The 15,772-nt window shown below is 46.3% G+C and overlaps 1 pseudogene; it reads left to right on the forward strand.

Annotated features, from left to right (window-relative positions):
* The first annotated feature begins 3,552 nt into the window (after positions 1-3,552).
* On the forward strand, positions 3,553-10,540 carry LOC115323087 (annotated as a pseudogene).
* Positions 10,541-15,772: the final 5,232 nt, after the last annotated feature.

Consider the following 15,772-nt stretch of genomic DNA (forward strand, 5'->3'; position numbering starts at 1 on the left):
CCGCAGCGCGTCGCAGTCTTACTCATGTACACCGATCTGACGAAAGGGCTTTTCGACGCCAGCAATTAGTGCTACTCAATAGTGCCTAGACCTCAGGAGTAGGGCCACCAGGTCTGGGTTCAGGTTCAGACAGGCTTCAAGGTAGCCGCTCAATGATGCAAAGTACGGTCCGTGTGAAGGTGCGTCGAATACGATTCTAATTTTTGTCGTGCTGCTACCCTCTCGCATAACAGCTTGGAGTGGCCTATAAACAACACGCCCGTCGGATTGTTTCCTGTGCTTAACCTTCTCAGCCATCCTGTTGTCTGAGTAGATTGCTTAGCTTCCTTCACAGATTTTCGACGCGCTTCCAAGCTGCATCTAGGTCGCAGTCAAGATGTACGCATGTTTTCCAAAAGAGGCCAATCTCGTACCTTAGATTCATCCTGTTGAAGCTTGCTTTAAAGCATTACATGATGCCATTATCTGACTGATCTTTGTCCACCTCTTAGACTGCTCCCACGCTTTCAAGTTCCCAGAGACTCCACAGGTTAGGCGGCTATTGTTTCTGTACAGCAGATATGAGCACGATCAACTGGTAACAGCTGGCAATATCGGCAGTCAAGTGTGTGGATCCATGTATTTCTCGGTCAAAGGCGGTTCCCATGGCCGTTAGGCTGCTGCTCAGTCGCAGTGCTTGCGGTAACGCGTTACATGCAGGGGCGTTACCGGTAACGCGTTAGTTTTTGTTTTTTTTCGGTAACGTAGAAACGTACTCGTGACTTGTTCAAACCTGTAACGGGTAATGTACTCGTTACTTATTTCAACTAATGGGTAACGTAGTCATGTTACTTGTTACCTTTTCTTCTCAAGAGTTAAAGAAATTACTGAAATATTTTATTCGTCGTTTTAGGCCCCAAGTTATTTATTTCTTTTTTTTTGCTTTTTTTTTCGTTTTTCTTGTGATTATTTAGCTGAAATCATAAAAAATAATTATGTTGAGTTTCTGCATGGACATATTGTTTCTTGAAATATGGTGCCTATGTATTGCTGTGCCATCAAAACAGTAACAAATGTTAATTCGTATATTAAAAAAAAGTAACGCAAGAGTAACGTGTGTTACTTTCTATCGGTAACGGCAACGGTAACACGGTACTTTTATCTTGAGGTAACGTAGGTTGGTAACCCGTTTCTTTTATTTGCAAGCAACAAGTAACGTATTTCGTTACTTTTTTTGGTAACGCCTACAACAGTATTCAGACGCTAGATAGTTCCTGTGATACATTCCCAGTTGTGTTTCGATCCCAGTAGTATCGCTAGAACGCCACAGTTCAGTCCGTTTAGGTCATCACCCGCAGTAAGCTCACGTTCGATTTTTTTTAATAACATCTTCCTCAGGGCTAGCGAGTTCTTTCTCGGAGATGGAATGTGTCTTGAGGGCGTCGATCAGATAATTCTTGCCACTGTGCTAGTTGCGCAGAATCACTTGGTCTCTGCGGTGCGTTGGTTCCCTACTCTTCACTGCGAACACTCCGACAGTCTGGACCTCAGTTCCAAACATTTTTCAACCAAGACTCCTCGATAGCTTCTCCGTGATGAAGGAGCACTAGATACCCCTGTCAGAAATATTCTGGGCTCGTTTTTTTACTGTTTTTGTCTTTTACTCACACGGTAACCGCTTTTAATAGTACTGTAGGCTTGTTCTTTTCGCTTACCTACATGCCAAACAGGACCGCTTCCCAAGAATACAAGAGCTGGTACTTGACACGAAACACGTTGGTTGATGGTAGTGAAGTGCTCTCGGGCAGCTCCAGCACCGAAGTGAGAGACCCTCACGTGGTGTCCTTGTACGAGGACAGGGTACAAGAAAAAGGCGCGGCTAGACGGTGGATCAAATGCAGTGGTGTGGGGGACGCCAAAAATTATACGAGATAAGCATCTCTAAGATAAGCAACTCTACACCAAAGTTTACGGTCGTCTTGAAACACATCTCTAGGGAAGGTGTCTTCAACAACGCCACAAGAAACATTAGAGACACTATCACTTGCAAAAATTTTGACGAAAAAAGTGTTCTGTTCAGTTCAACGATAATGGATTACGATTACCATCAGCAGCAGAAACCAGCAGGCGGACGATTAGCTCCTCCCGATTCTAACTATTGGTCAGAGAGGCAAGGTTCTGGAAATGAAACCTTACATCGTAATGCCGAGTACCCAAATGAGGGGGGGGGGGGTGATCTACATAAGGGGATACAATAACGAGTAAACTCCTGAGTTACTGAAGAAGTTGGACTGCAAAACCCACCAAAGTTCGACATCCAGGATTATCGCCAGTCTCGAAGAACCGTGCTTATTACTTTCGAGACGCAGACACTTACGAGATACTTGCGCTATGCCCTTGAGTTCCTCAATATTCCCTTTTACAGATCCAGAGACCTTTTGTGTCGCAAGTGCCAAAAGCTTGGCCATAAGGCCGACGTCTGCCCGCCTTACGCTGTCATGTGCGGAGACTGCGGACACGAGCTGGACCCGTCATGTGATGCAAGCTCTAACATAAATGCATCAACTGTGGTGGTGAACACCTTGCGACTGAAATGATTGCCGTCTAAACAAAATTCACGTCAAAAGGCAACAGCAACCCGGTTCGCGACCGCAGCCAAGGTGCGGTGATCAGAAGAAATCCCAAAACCAACATGGCTTCGAAGTCCCTGTCCCAAATTGATGAAGCCGTCTGCTCCTCCTCCCCTCTGCTGACGTCTCCATTTCACTACCCTGCACTAAAGCCAAAAGCATAGAAACGATAACACATGGAGCGTCGCGTTAAGTGTCTCAGAACCCACGGGTCCTTTTATCACCAGGACAGATTTTAACAAGTTTTAGCCAAGATTCCCCACCCTCAAAAATAGCGTAGATTATCGTCGATTACTCGTCTACGCTCTTTTCAACCCACATTGTCACCAACGCCGGCATCTCCGAGAGGCCTCGTACTCGAAAGCCAGAGAAACACCATAAGACCCGGTTCCTGCAGTGGCACTCTAGGGGCCTACTGTGGCATGAGCCTCATTTGAACTTCCCGCTTTCTATAAGCGAGGCACGCACACGCTTGCCTTGGGGCCCGTGGCTTGTGCAGGGCCAAGAGGGAATCAACGTTATTTTTGGTTTGCCGCGGCACGGAGTCGGTTGTATTTTTTTCGGGTGACACCGAGCATCGATACGTGGTGTCCGAAGGGGGATCCCGCCGCTTCTGAAGTTTCGGGCGTCGCCTTGTGGTTGAGGACCACACAGAGTCATTGATCGGGCAAATGTCGCCACCGGACTCGCCCTCCGGCCGCTTGAACCCTTCCACTATGGGAACGCTTCAGAGTGGCCGGCGTGAATCACCAAGTTCGACGATTTCTGTCACGCAACCGGACTGGCCGCACAGAACGAGGAAACTCAGGGGCGAACGCTGCTCTCCGTCACGGGTCGCCAGGCTAGGTAAATTTTCAACACCTTCGGGTTATCCGACGCCGACGCCAAGAAGTACGACACCGTGAAATCGAGATTCGACGGTCACTACATTCAAGTCAAATACGCAGTATACGAGTCTGCATGTTTCAACAGACGGAAGCAGTGGCCCACTGAAACAGCAAACCAGTACGTAACCGTGCTCTACAACATGGCGGACCGATGCGACTCTGGAAGCCTGCGAGACCGCCTGATTCGTCGCCGCTTCGCTCTTGGGCTGCGAGACAAGTTACTCTCGGAAGCTCTTCAGTAAGACGCTGCGCTCACTCTTACTTCCGCGCTCGCCAAGTGTCGACAGAAAGAGTCTGTGCAGAGGCGGCAGCAGTTGTTGAAAGAGACTGAAGCGCAACCGCCTGTCAAGACTAAAGACGTCGACTTGGACGCAGTGGCGAAAGGCTCGTCATCTAAGCCTCGCAGCGCTCCCTCTTCTACAAATGCGAAGCGAACCTCACAAGCAAAACAACCAAGCTCCACGTGTGGTTATTTCGAATGATTGCATCACGCTCGTTTTGACAGCCCTCCGCGAGCCGAAAAGTGCGCTCGATACAAAACCAAGGGTCAATACGCACGTATCTGTAAGAAGATGCCTGGAGGAACAAAAGGCATTTCCTCAGTGGAACAGAATCAAACACCGGCGGTTTTTCTCGGCGCCGTCGACGAGTTGCTAGACGGCCGAACGCCAAGTTCGCGATGATAACCGTGAACAACGTTTCACTGACTGCAAAGATCGACACCGGTGCAGGGGTCTCATTGGTCCCAGATACATTTTCGGGAATACCGCCTCCTGGCCTGCGCTCAGCAGAAGATGTCCTTTCGGAGCCTAGTGCACATGCCCTGAAGGTGTTGGGGAAGTTTGACGCTGTCATGAGGTGGAAGGACAAGTCCACAAGTCAAGAGGTTAACGTCGTACAACAACTTTGCACTGCTCTTCTTGGATTCCCTGCCATACAGAACTTGGGACTCGTCAAGTTTCTCTGCAGCACCGAACGCCTCAAGAAGCGCCTTGCTCGACTCTTCAACGGCCTTGGGACACTTCCAGGAGAATACACCATCCGACTAGACCCAGCGGCGGTGTTTTACTCGCTGAGCGTCGCACGTCGCGTGCACATTCCTCTGAGAGATGCAGTCGTTCAAGAACTCAGAAAGATGGTGGATCTGGGCGTCATCCGCCCAGTTGAAGGTCCCACCGACTGGTGTGCTGAGATTGTTCCAGTCCTGAAGCCTTCTGGAAACGTAAGGATCTGCATCGACTTAATCACGTCAGCACCTCCGTCCGACGAGAGCGCTAGGTCCTTTCAACTGCGGAGGAAACGCTTGGCCAGCTGGGGGCGGCGTAATTCCGGTTTTCATCAAATCTGTCTCTCTCCCTCGTGCCAAGAACTCACCACGTTCTTCACCCCAATTGGCTGTTTTCGCTTTACGCGACTACCTTTTGGGATAACAACAGCTCCGGAATATTTCCAAAAACGCTTGTCGGAGATCTTGAGTGGACTGCCCAGGGTTCTCAACCTCATGCATGATGTGCTTGTCCCGGCAAGGACCACGCTGAGCATTTCCAGTTCCTATTAGCCATTATATTTCATTCCTCAAAATTTGTAAAAAAATAAAAAGGAACTGGTTCTTCGTATAGTTATTGACTTCTCAGAGGCGATTGATAATCACAGAATATTTTTAGCTAAATTAGATACGATTTTTGAGGGCATGCTTTGCAGGTGGTATAATCATATCTGGAGCATCGATTCCAATACGACACAATTAATGCATACTCCTCTTTCACAAGACGCATCTCTTCCGGTGCACCACCAGAAATGATATCGAGTAATTTTCTCTTCAATATATACGTAAATTATATTAATCAATGTTAAATCAGAAGCAAAATCATTAATTATGCCAAGACACAATTTTTTTTTCTGCTGATGTGCCTATTTGTTATTTGACAAAACAAACCAGACGATTCTGGGTCGAAGATGTGGAGTAGATTTTATTAACTTGAAATAAACATTGAGGTATTAAAAGCCGTGCTCTTTCGTCCCAAATTAAGTGGTCACCATTACGAAATACCTGAACATAAATTAAACAAATATTGATATCGTAATATTCTTTTTTCTAATTCTAAGTATGACTTTTTTTTGTGAGAATGTGTCATGGGGTAATCACATGAAGTACATTATAAAAACGTTGTCACAGGTTTTTGGCGTGTTATACCGTCATCGTTATACTTTACCGATAAACGTTATGTTAATAGTTCAAAATTTCTCGTTCTATTCCTACCTGAGTCATTTCCATTAGCTTGAGGACAACCCCTTTACCGAATCATGAAAGGGCACTCATGTTGCAAAAGAAAGCAGTAAGGGCCGTAGGCAATATTCCAGTTTAGTCTCATACATCTGACTTATTTAAAAAAGTTCCGCGTCATCAACGTCCAAACCTTGTACACTACAGACTTAGTACAAGCCAAGAGAAAGAGGTCACTAGGAATACAAACTTTCTAATAACCCTTTGTCGTCTCCTCAATATATATTAACGTATTTCCTACTCTTGGCGTCAGCTGTTGAGAGGTGGTCATGCGAAGAACAAACTATGGCACAGAGACGGTAAAATACAATATACCTAATTTAGTAAGTTTTTATGAATGCAAATTAATGAATTTGAACAAAATGTCAATACGAAAAATTCGATCAAATTGTTTTTCATTGATGCTTATGATTAATAGTTTCATTTCCTCTCATTTATGATATCGGCTGCACATGTTATGGTGACTTTTGTATGTTGCTCTTCTGCACATTTTAATTTCCTGATGTGCGACCGTCGCTGTATACTGTACTATCGAGGAAAAATGAAATGCGAACAGAGGAGCGCGTGGCTCGCGGTACAGGCTGCGCCGCCTGGAAGTGAACCTAGGGGCGAGGGTGCGTGGCCTACTTGGATGTGTTAACGCCCCTCGATTGGCGCTCCCCCAGCTTCGGCAGTGCGCCTCTCAGTGCGCTGAAAGCTGTTACCGCTATCTTTGCCTGCTCGGCGAGTGCGGCGAGCTTCTTTGCACCACGCGCGCTGAGCCAGCAAAGATAGCGGTGATAGCTTTCAGCGCACTAAGAGGCGCACTGCTGAAGCTTGGGGAAGGCAGAGGGAGGGGCGTGAACACGTCGGAGTAGGCCACGCAGCCTCGCCCCTAGGTTCACTTCCAGGCGGCGCAGCCTGTACCGCGAGCCACGCGCTCCTCTGTTCGCATTTCATTTTTCCCCGATAGTACGTGGTTAAGGACACGTAAAGCTGCCTATGCAGGTCTTTTCTTTGTTCGCCGCCATCCATTTGTGGTGGAAATAAAAGTTTATTAAAAAACATATTTCTAACAAAGGCGCCAATTACACCTGTCTGGCTGACGAGGTTCCACAGTCCATCCGCACCTGACGACCGGTGCACCGATCCCTTCTGCACGCACTGTACGATTCCGAATCGTACAGTCATCTCGTCTGGACGACGCGGGAGGCACGCCGAGCATTAGAATAATGCCATAAACGCACACCCTGAAGATGCAGGGCCAACCACGTACGAAGTCTGGACACGCCCACAACCGGAGCACCCGCACCGCCAGCAAATGATAGATTCCTTAAATAGCCTTGTCCGCTCATGACGGGTGTCATGTTACCTTTGTTGTCCTTGCCATACACTTACCATAATCCCCTTCCCACTCCCCCCGTCGCGATTGGATGATTTTATAAAAAAAATATTGTGATGTATCCATTCCTTTATCCAGTACGTTTTCTTAAAAAACAAAAGTTGGGGCTCCATTCGACGATGTGAAATTGGTTGGCCAGCGAGGCTATGGTATCACCTCTAACGGATGCCCACTGCCCTATACCATATCATTGACGGAATTAAAGTAAATGCACTGTACCGAAACTTTTATTTTGAAACGACATTCATAACTGCTTTGTGATCACTGCAGTACACGGTGAGGTTTTCCGTTGTCACTCATGAGAGATTCTTAGCTAACGTTAGATCAATGCATGACCCATGCTCGGTGGTTGGCTGACTTGGGTTGGTTTGCTGACTTGGAAAAGCTTTGGCACAGTGCATTTACTTTTCTTTCGTCAATCACTTGGTATAGTGCAGTAGGCAATCGTTGCGGGTGATACTACAGCTTCGATGGTCAACTACCTTCATGGCGCGGATTGGAGCCCCAACTTTTGTTTTTCTTCTGTGTTTATACCGAGCAAAGCGCAGCAAGTGGACATCGAAGTGTTCGTGGCAAGTGGCAACGGATCCGGCTTGCACGCAGAGTCCCTAGATTCAATTCCTGAGGGCCGCACATTTTTTTTTTTGTCTTCAAAATTTAGTAAATGATTTTTTGTCGACGAACACGAAAAAATCCGATCAACAAGTCACAAAAAGCTTCGCCATGGCAAAATAAAAAAGACTTGCCTGGACATTTCCGGTAATTGGAACGTAGCTCCGCGTTCTTTTTGAATCTTAATTTGTACATCGAGGTTTGAAGGATCATTAGAGCCTGCCTCGGTGGCTTCCCGCGCCGCCATCTTGCCCGGAATACCGCCCAGCTCAGTACCTGCGTCCTCCTGACGAACGACCTCACTGGCGGTCAAGCTGCCTTGGCCTCCGGCCGTTTTCCCTGCCGAGCTCCCGCTCGAGGCACCATTCGTGAAACCGCTGGGTCGACCTTCATTCTCCCTGAAATCAAAAGGCGAGCAGTTGGAAACGTGGTAAAGTGGCTAAATAACGGAAGCAGGAATCTGGGTGTGTTCATTTTTTACATTAACAGAAGAGCCTGTTGCTAACATTGACTGGCAACAAAAAGAATAAAACAAACTCGGTAGAAGGGAGACGAAATGTTCGTCGTCCATTGTTTTGAATTTATTTTATTCCTCTGTTGCCAGTTCATTTCTTGTTTCTAAAAGGATTAAGGCACGCCTTTTGCCTATCGCCCAAACGTGTGGTGTGTTGAAAGAATGGATCATGTATAAAAAAAATCTGGACAGCGGGTTGCCCTTGTAACTTGAAGCCGCGGTTTCAACAGCGTCATTCCATCTGGGAACGTTAGTGGTCGAGCCGGGTTGAAATGAGACCTACGTCATCTAATTATGCCGCGAGACGCGACATGACAAATTCACGTAACGCCACTTGACCTGACATCGCTTGAAGTCTTGTGTCACATTCAGGGGTTCACGTCATCACATTACGTCACGTAGTGACGTGATGTGGTGACGTTGTGGAGGAACGTGACGTCACGTTCCTCCACGATGTAAAAATGAGATAAGCTGACATGGCGGTTACCTGAGGCTTGTCGCCTGGTCAAGTGACCTGCAGTGTCACAAGGCACGTGACGACGTGACTTATAATGGCAAAGACCAATGTGTCGCATGACTAAAGAGTGGCGTACGTCCCGCTAACTTTAGCAGGAAGTTAGCCAGCTAGATTTAGTTGATGACGGCGTAGTGTGATTATGGATAAGGTAGCGTCGTCGGCTGCATAAATTCCGAATTTGCTTTAGTTAAAGATCAATCTGCATTAAAGAAAAAGATACGCGCTTTCGGATCTGTCTTTTTCTCTGCATTAAGATAATGTTTACGAGAAGATCCAAATGAAGTTTCGCGGAAGCGGTTCTATTATGGCATTCAATAATGAGACGTTCGAAAGTTCCAATTGCCTCTCACGATTATCAAAATAGATTATTGCATTTATTTCTTGTCTAAATTAGAAAAATGGCCCTGCAAAGCTGTGGAGTAGCATTTTTATTTTGTTTAAAATAAGACGTTCTGTAGAAGGAAACATCACGCGAATGGCTTCCTATTTGAAGCAATCCTTATCAAAATATGTTTCCTTGCCACTATGATTAGTCATTTTGGCAGACTTCCTGTCGTTTGTACCATTAAGCTAGGCAGTTGTATTTAGTTTGTCAAAAACTGTCAAAATTAACATGGCAGCAATTTGATGGGTGATGCAAATTTGTAGAAACCACAAGGGCGATTATCTCTGAATGCAATAGCATTATCGTTGCACACCGCGAAATTTAGTGCGGAAACTGAATTGGTGCATAAGTTGCGACGTCAATATTTCCGCTAAAGTTAGCGGGGAAATTCCCTACTAAATTTAGCGTCGTCCTCTAGGACGACGCTAAATAATTGTCGTCCTTGAAATCACCCTAGAGGTAGTCCTTCAAGTCGTCCTAGACGTCGCTCTTAACGTCGTCCTCTAGGGCGTCACCCCCAACGTCGTCCCAGACGCCCTCCTTGATGTCGTCTAGAACGACGTCGAGCACGTTGTTCTAGCGGGCGACGTTGAGGACGACATCTAGGACGACCTTTAAGACGAACTCTAAGACAACTTCTAGGAATACCTCAAGGACGACGTCGAGGATCTTTATCGGACATACGTCGTCCTCTAAAGACGACGTCAGGAAGAATAACCTCTGGGGTGACCCCTAGCGTTATCTCAAAGACGACCTTCCGGGACAACCTCTAGGATGACCTCAAGAACGTCCTATGGGACGACGCCAAGGAGACCTCTGGGAAAACCTCAAAGGCGACGTTGAGGACGACATCCTAAGCGACGACTTTGAAAACGACGTCTAGGACGACCTGTAGGACGACGTCTAGAGCGTCGTCAAGGTCGTCAGTTCTTTCGAAGAGGGTTGAATAATGCTTGCTGCCGCTCCGCATACGCGGGGCACAAAGGGGTGCAAGCATACTAAGCTGAAATCGTCTACTGCGCATACTACCGCTTATTCGGAGTCAAGAATATACATAGCTGGAAATGTTAAATTGCAGCTTAATAATGCTACCCGATTACAATAACCTATTAAGGGGATGAGCGTAGGAACTCCTTACCCGCGGCAATTACCAACTGTCATATTCTTTCTCAGGCCTGTGCTGTCAATGTTCAACGCAGTCGTGCCTCGCGTTGTACAATGGTTAGGGAATAGAATGCTCTCAGGATATTTGGCCTGTTGATATTCAAAACACATTTCACAGGTATGCGTCACCGAACCTGTGTGCAGTCAGCAGGAGAGCCTAGCGGACGGCGCTCTCACATCAACTTGATTTCGCCGCATGCGCTTCCTCTGGCTTATAGACTTAATAGCGTCGAGATGTTTCGGTGGCGCCCTCTAATGGTTTACATCCGTGACGTCACGACTGCGATTTGCCTCGCCGTGACGTCACCAGTTGTTACCCTGGCTACTTACCATCAGGTGCGACGACGAGTTCGATGGTGTGTTTAAAAATCACAGTGGAAGCTAGGAACCATCGCAACCGGAACTAACAGCGTCAAAGTTGACAATCTGACAATGCTCATATGCCCATGGTCTGGCCAATCGTGGAAAGCTGACCCCAGCGACGCTTTTGGTCGCGCACACCCCTAATAGGGGGTATTCACTGGCGGCCCTAGCTGTGTGCGCAACTGATGAGCGCATGCTGAAAGCGAGCTTTCACGGTTCTTTTGCAACGTGCATTCCTCACCATCAAGATTGCCGGTCTTAACAGCCTATTAATCGGAGCTTGTTCTGAGCATGCGCTCTAAACAGCGCCCTAAAATATGGCGTCCAAGGAATTCCCCCTATTGGCGACTTGCGCGATCGAAAGCGTCGCGGTGGTCGGCCTTCCACGATTGGCCGAATGCTGACTATGTCGTCAGCGAAGGTGTACTGATAGACAGAAATAAAAGGCACGTGAGGACTTCAATTTTGACAGTGTTGACAGTGTTGGTTCAAGAACACTATGATTTCAAGCTTCCGCCAGAACAAATTATGGTAAGCAAAGGCTCAAACACACCCTACCGTTTTACTCAACAGCCTCACAAGTAATGATTTGGACCTTAGCTGAATACATCTGAAATTTGTACTGTCCTTGCTAAAAATATAATCATGAATGACTGTCAAGCCACTGTATTTCAATCTTTATTTCCCTTGCCTGTTTTATGACTTGTTCGTTGTTCTGCTGCCGTCTGTCTTGCCACTGTAGGGGGCCGGAGACTCGTCAAGCTGTTCTTTTGCAGCTTTTTTCTCCGGCCTCCCCTTTGATGAGAAATAAAACTATTATTATTATTATTATTAATTATAAACACCATCGAACTTGTTGTTCGCAAGGTAATAAAGTCACGAAAGGTAACCATACGAGAGCGCCACGGAAACATCTCGCCGCTAATATCGCCGCAATGCTCCGTGACATCGCGCTTATCGGTCCGCTTGGAGACGATGCCGTGATAATAGGGAGTTTTAGTAGACCGTATTTCTCCCTCCGCTAGCCCTCCGCTACGAAGAAACCGCCACTGCGCCTGCACGCCGATGGCCTTGGATGTAGAGTTCCGGGTAGCGGAGGGGCTTAGCGGAGCGGAAAACACGGTCTACTAAAACTCGCTGTTGTCGAACGAACCGTACAGCTGTGCAAGTCCGGTTCATGCTGGGTCCGACTAGTTAGCGGCGGGATGTTTTAGTGACGCCCTCCTACGATTCCCCCTTGTGACGTCATTACCTTGCAAACAACAAGTTCGATGGTGTTTGTAAATAGCATGGTGGAAGCTTGAAATCATTTCGCTCTCAAAGGAACACTGCCAACATCGTCAAAATTAAAGTTCTTTCGCTCCTCTTATTTCCATCGATGATAAATCCTTTTCTGACGTCACAGCGTTCGGCCAATCGTGGAAGGCCGACCACAGCGACGCTTTCGGTCGCGCACGTCGCCAATTGCCCCCGTCTAAACATTCGCTCAAGGCCATTACTTTTACCATGTTACGGAGTGCATCGTAGAACAAGTTTGCTAACGCGCCACAGCTCGGAGCACGTGGAGCGAATGCTCGCGCTGCAGAAAAAGGGGTATAGTAAACCAATGAGGCGGTTACTATATAACTGTTTATTACTTTACGGAAGGCCCGAAAGACATGGCCCGCTTCTAGTTATCAAGATCAAAGAAGAGCGAATGTGCTTGAGCTCGGTGTATTAGCTCACTCTTCGCCAGGGTGATCGTTAGCCGAGTTTGTCAATGCGCCGCAGCTCGGAGCGTATGGAGTCCAATACTGTAAAACCCTTAATGTTCGCGAGTCCTCAATTTTCGCGAATTTCACGAATTGAAGAATTCGCGAAATTTAAGGGCGCGCGAAAATTTCGGTCCTTAAAATTTTCATAGCAGGCGTCTAGAATTTGCGAAATTTAGTGGTCGCGACTACGTCATCTGTGACCGATTCGCGAAAAATAGGGGCCGCGAAAATTAAGGGTTTTACAGTATTACGCTTGTTAACCCAGGGATCTTTGGTTCAATCCGCATACCTGCACGTTTCAATGTGAATGAGCATTGTACCGGCGCGCGTTAATGTATCACTACTGTGTGATGAACATTAAAGGGATACTGAACGGAAATTTCGAGCTCAGAAATCAAGGTTGGACTGATAGGTGGGACGCTACAAAACCTCAAAACATCACGCATACAGCGATATACCTACGGATCTCCGTACTTTTAGAGAAAAGTGCGCAATTGAACACGGCCGACTTGGCTGACGTGCCCGACGAGACAAGGTACGTCACGGTTCTCATTGCATCTCCTCCTCGCTACATCCCGTCGAGCTGGTGAACCGAAGTGAGGAGGAGAGAAGCGAGGCCGCTTCCCCTCATTCTAAACTGTTCCAGGAGGATCGTGACGTCAGAGTCCTCGCTTGGTCGCGCTCTTTTCCAAAAATACAGCCATAAAAATATCTATGCATGAGTGAGATATTGGAGTTTGTAGCGTCCCGTTCAACGCTTCTGCGGCCATATTTCGCAAAATCCAAATTTCGGTTGAATACCCCTTTAAAGGCCTGAGGCTAGTACTGGTACAGAACTGGCTAAATTTCTTATCTATGGCGAAGACACCGGACCCCCATTGCTTTGACTATCTTTACAATTTTTAAACAAACACACTGATCCGTTACATCTTGCACAAGCCTACAATTTGTGTGATGCGCTTTGGGACGTGTACCTGTGGGTGCCGTGCTCCAGTTGACGGAATGTTTGGTTGGTCATGGCAGAGGACGGTGTGCCGAGGTTCTGCGGGATGTCCAGGGGAATTAGGTTGGCGCTCCTCTGAGTCGACGACGCCCACGTCCGTCGCGTGTCGCCGCTGGAAATGGCCGGATGCGTCTCTGCAGGTGGCTGCTGTGAGGTCTTTCTGCTCTCAATCGAAGGCTGAAAGCTGCCCAAGGTAATAATGGAAGGTGATCATATGTTCTTAGGGTAGTCTTCCCAGCGTTCGACGACAAAAGAGGGCTTCGAAAATGAGCTCCGATGGTGGAAGCTACGGTTGAGTTGTCTGGCTGCTAAGTTGAGTTCCCCTCTGTCTAACTGCGTTATGATGTCATTGTTCCACACCTTTAAAAACTAAGGCAATTAAAAAGGCGCTAAAGCCAGGTGTGTGGAGGAATACAATTCGTTTAAACAACAAAAACACGCACAACAACGGCAATCGTAAAAGTAGAGGGGGTGAAAAATGACGAAGCCACGCTCCTGCATGCATCCCTTGTCAACCTGCCTCTCGGTTTAGCTGCGCCGTCCTCACTGCGGTGAATACTTGCGGCATTATTTTAAGGCGATGGTAGTTTCCCAGGAAGCAGTATGCCTTGAAATTGACCTTCCTTAAGTAAGTTATATACACTGCGACAGATCTCAAACTCTTTTTTAAGACATGGTCCCCCCGCCTCCCCCCAATTTATTTATATAAAACAGCACGGGACTCCTCCACCCACAGAAAGCCTCATCGGTTTTTGAGAGTATAGCCGTAAAACTTGCACTTGAATTACCGGAACCGCCTATATGCTGACCGACGCTTACCTTGACCGACCGGGGGCGGTCATGTAAATTCCTGACGCTAGCGATAAGAGCAATAACATGCTTATGAATTATCATCTATGCAGGCAGAGAAAAAATTAAAATATATGTTTTGGATAAATATTCGTACACTACCCCGAGGAAATTGTTTTCTTTATACTATTCTGGGTAATTGTTTTGCCCGATTATGTCTTTTCACATCTACAAGTCAATTGTGTGATCTTATAGTACGTTTTTTTTCATTGTTGCCGAATATCGTTTCACCGTATCTACGAATTACAACGCCCTTCATTAATGTTTTAATTTGAACTGAAAACCTCTGGAGAATCGCCATATGTTACCAAGATATTCACATATGGGGCACCACTAAAACTGGAAACGTTTGCCAACGTAACATATCTCGGGTAAAAACCCGCATCCCGTGACCACAACAAGTCGGTGGCGCCATCAACATTTCTTCGCTGTTTGGTTGTTGCACATATTCTTTCATGGTATATGTTTTGAATATAATTTATATATTGTGAATTCCATTTGTAATGAATTCTTAAGTTCTAAGAGATTTCACTTATTTATTTAATTAGTTAATAATAATGTAAAAACTCTCACGTGAGTATAAGTGAGTTGAGCTTCAATATTCTAGGCGCTGCCGCGGAAAGATATCGAGAAAGAGGCATGTACTAGGTGCGATAGCAAGCGTTAAACACTGTGTTCAGCCCTCATAAATAAATTGCGCATCGCAGTACTGTGAAACCCTTTGTGGATGTGGGGATAGTGGTTGTGATGGAGTGCGAGCGTTTGAGATGACGTTGTCTGGATCTAATAATAAAATATAAATATAAAATTTCTCTCGGAGGTTCCATACCCTTATACCTAATATTCGTCTAACGATGGGACTAAATAATGGGCCCCCATGTCAAAATTCTAGCAGGAAACATTTTAACTGAAACAAAAATAAATAACCTTTCATGCTGCTAAGAGGTATATACTCATATAAATGCCACAAACGCCCTCAATGTCATTTCTCGTCCTTTTTTCGAATAATAATATGACTAGGCTCACGTCGACTCATCAATACTGTTTGTTTTACAGCGAAGCTGTATATAGCTCATAGATCGGATTTCTGAAATTGTGTCGTGTCGTCGTCCTCGCGGAAAGAAACCCTTCCACGATTGAAACGAAAAGTGCATATCACGCACACACCACAAAACACAGCTGTCGTTTCAATAAAGAAAAAGGAGAAAACAAGCATCCGACCCAGATAATTGATGATAAGGCGCTCCTGATAACAATGCGAATCACGCAGTACACACCCCTTACGTTTCTAGGTAAAGATGACTAGACTGGGCGTCGATTAAAACTTTTAGCCCGGTTAATCGCCACGCTTTAATCGATTATTTAATAGATTAAACGGTTTCGTTGATTTTTATAATATATTAAAATAATGCAAACACTTGTCTTGCCTTTGAAGACTTATTTTACTTTC

Source organism: Ixodes scapularis, unplaced genomic scaffold, assembly GCF_016920785.2.
Source record: "Ixodes scapularis isolate PalLabHiFi unplaced genomic scaffold, ASM1692078v2 PGA_scaffold3__209_contigs__length_174095766, whole genome shotgun sequence".
Classification (NCBI taxonomy): Eukaryota; Metazoa; Arthropoda; class Arachnida; order Ixodida; family Ixodidae; genus Ixodes; species Ixodes scapularis.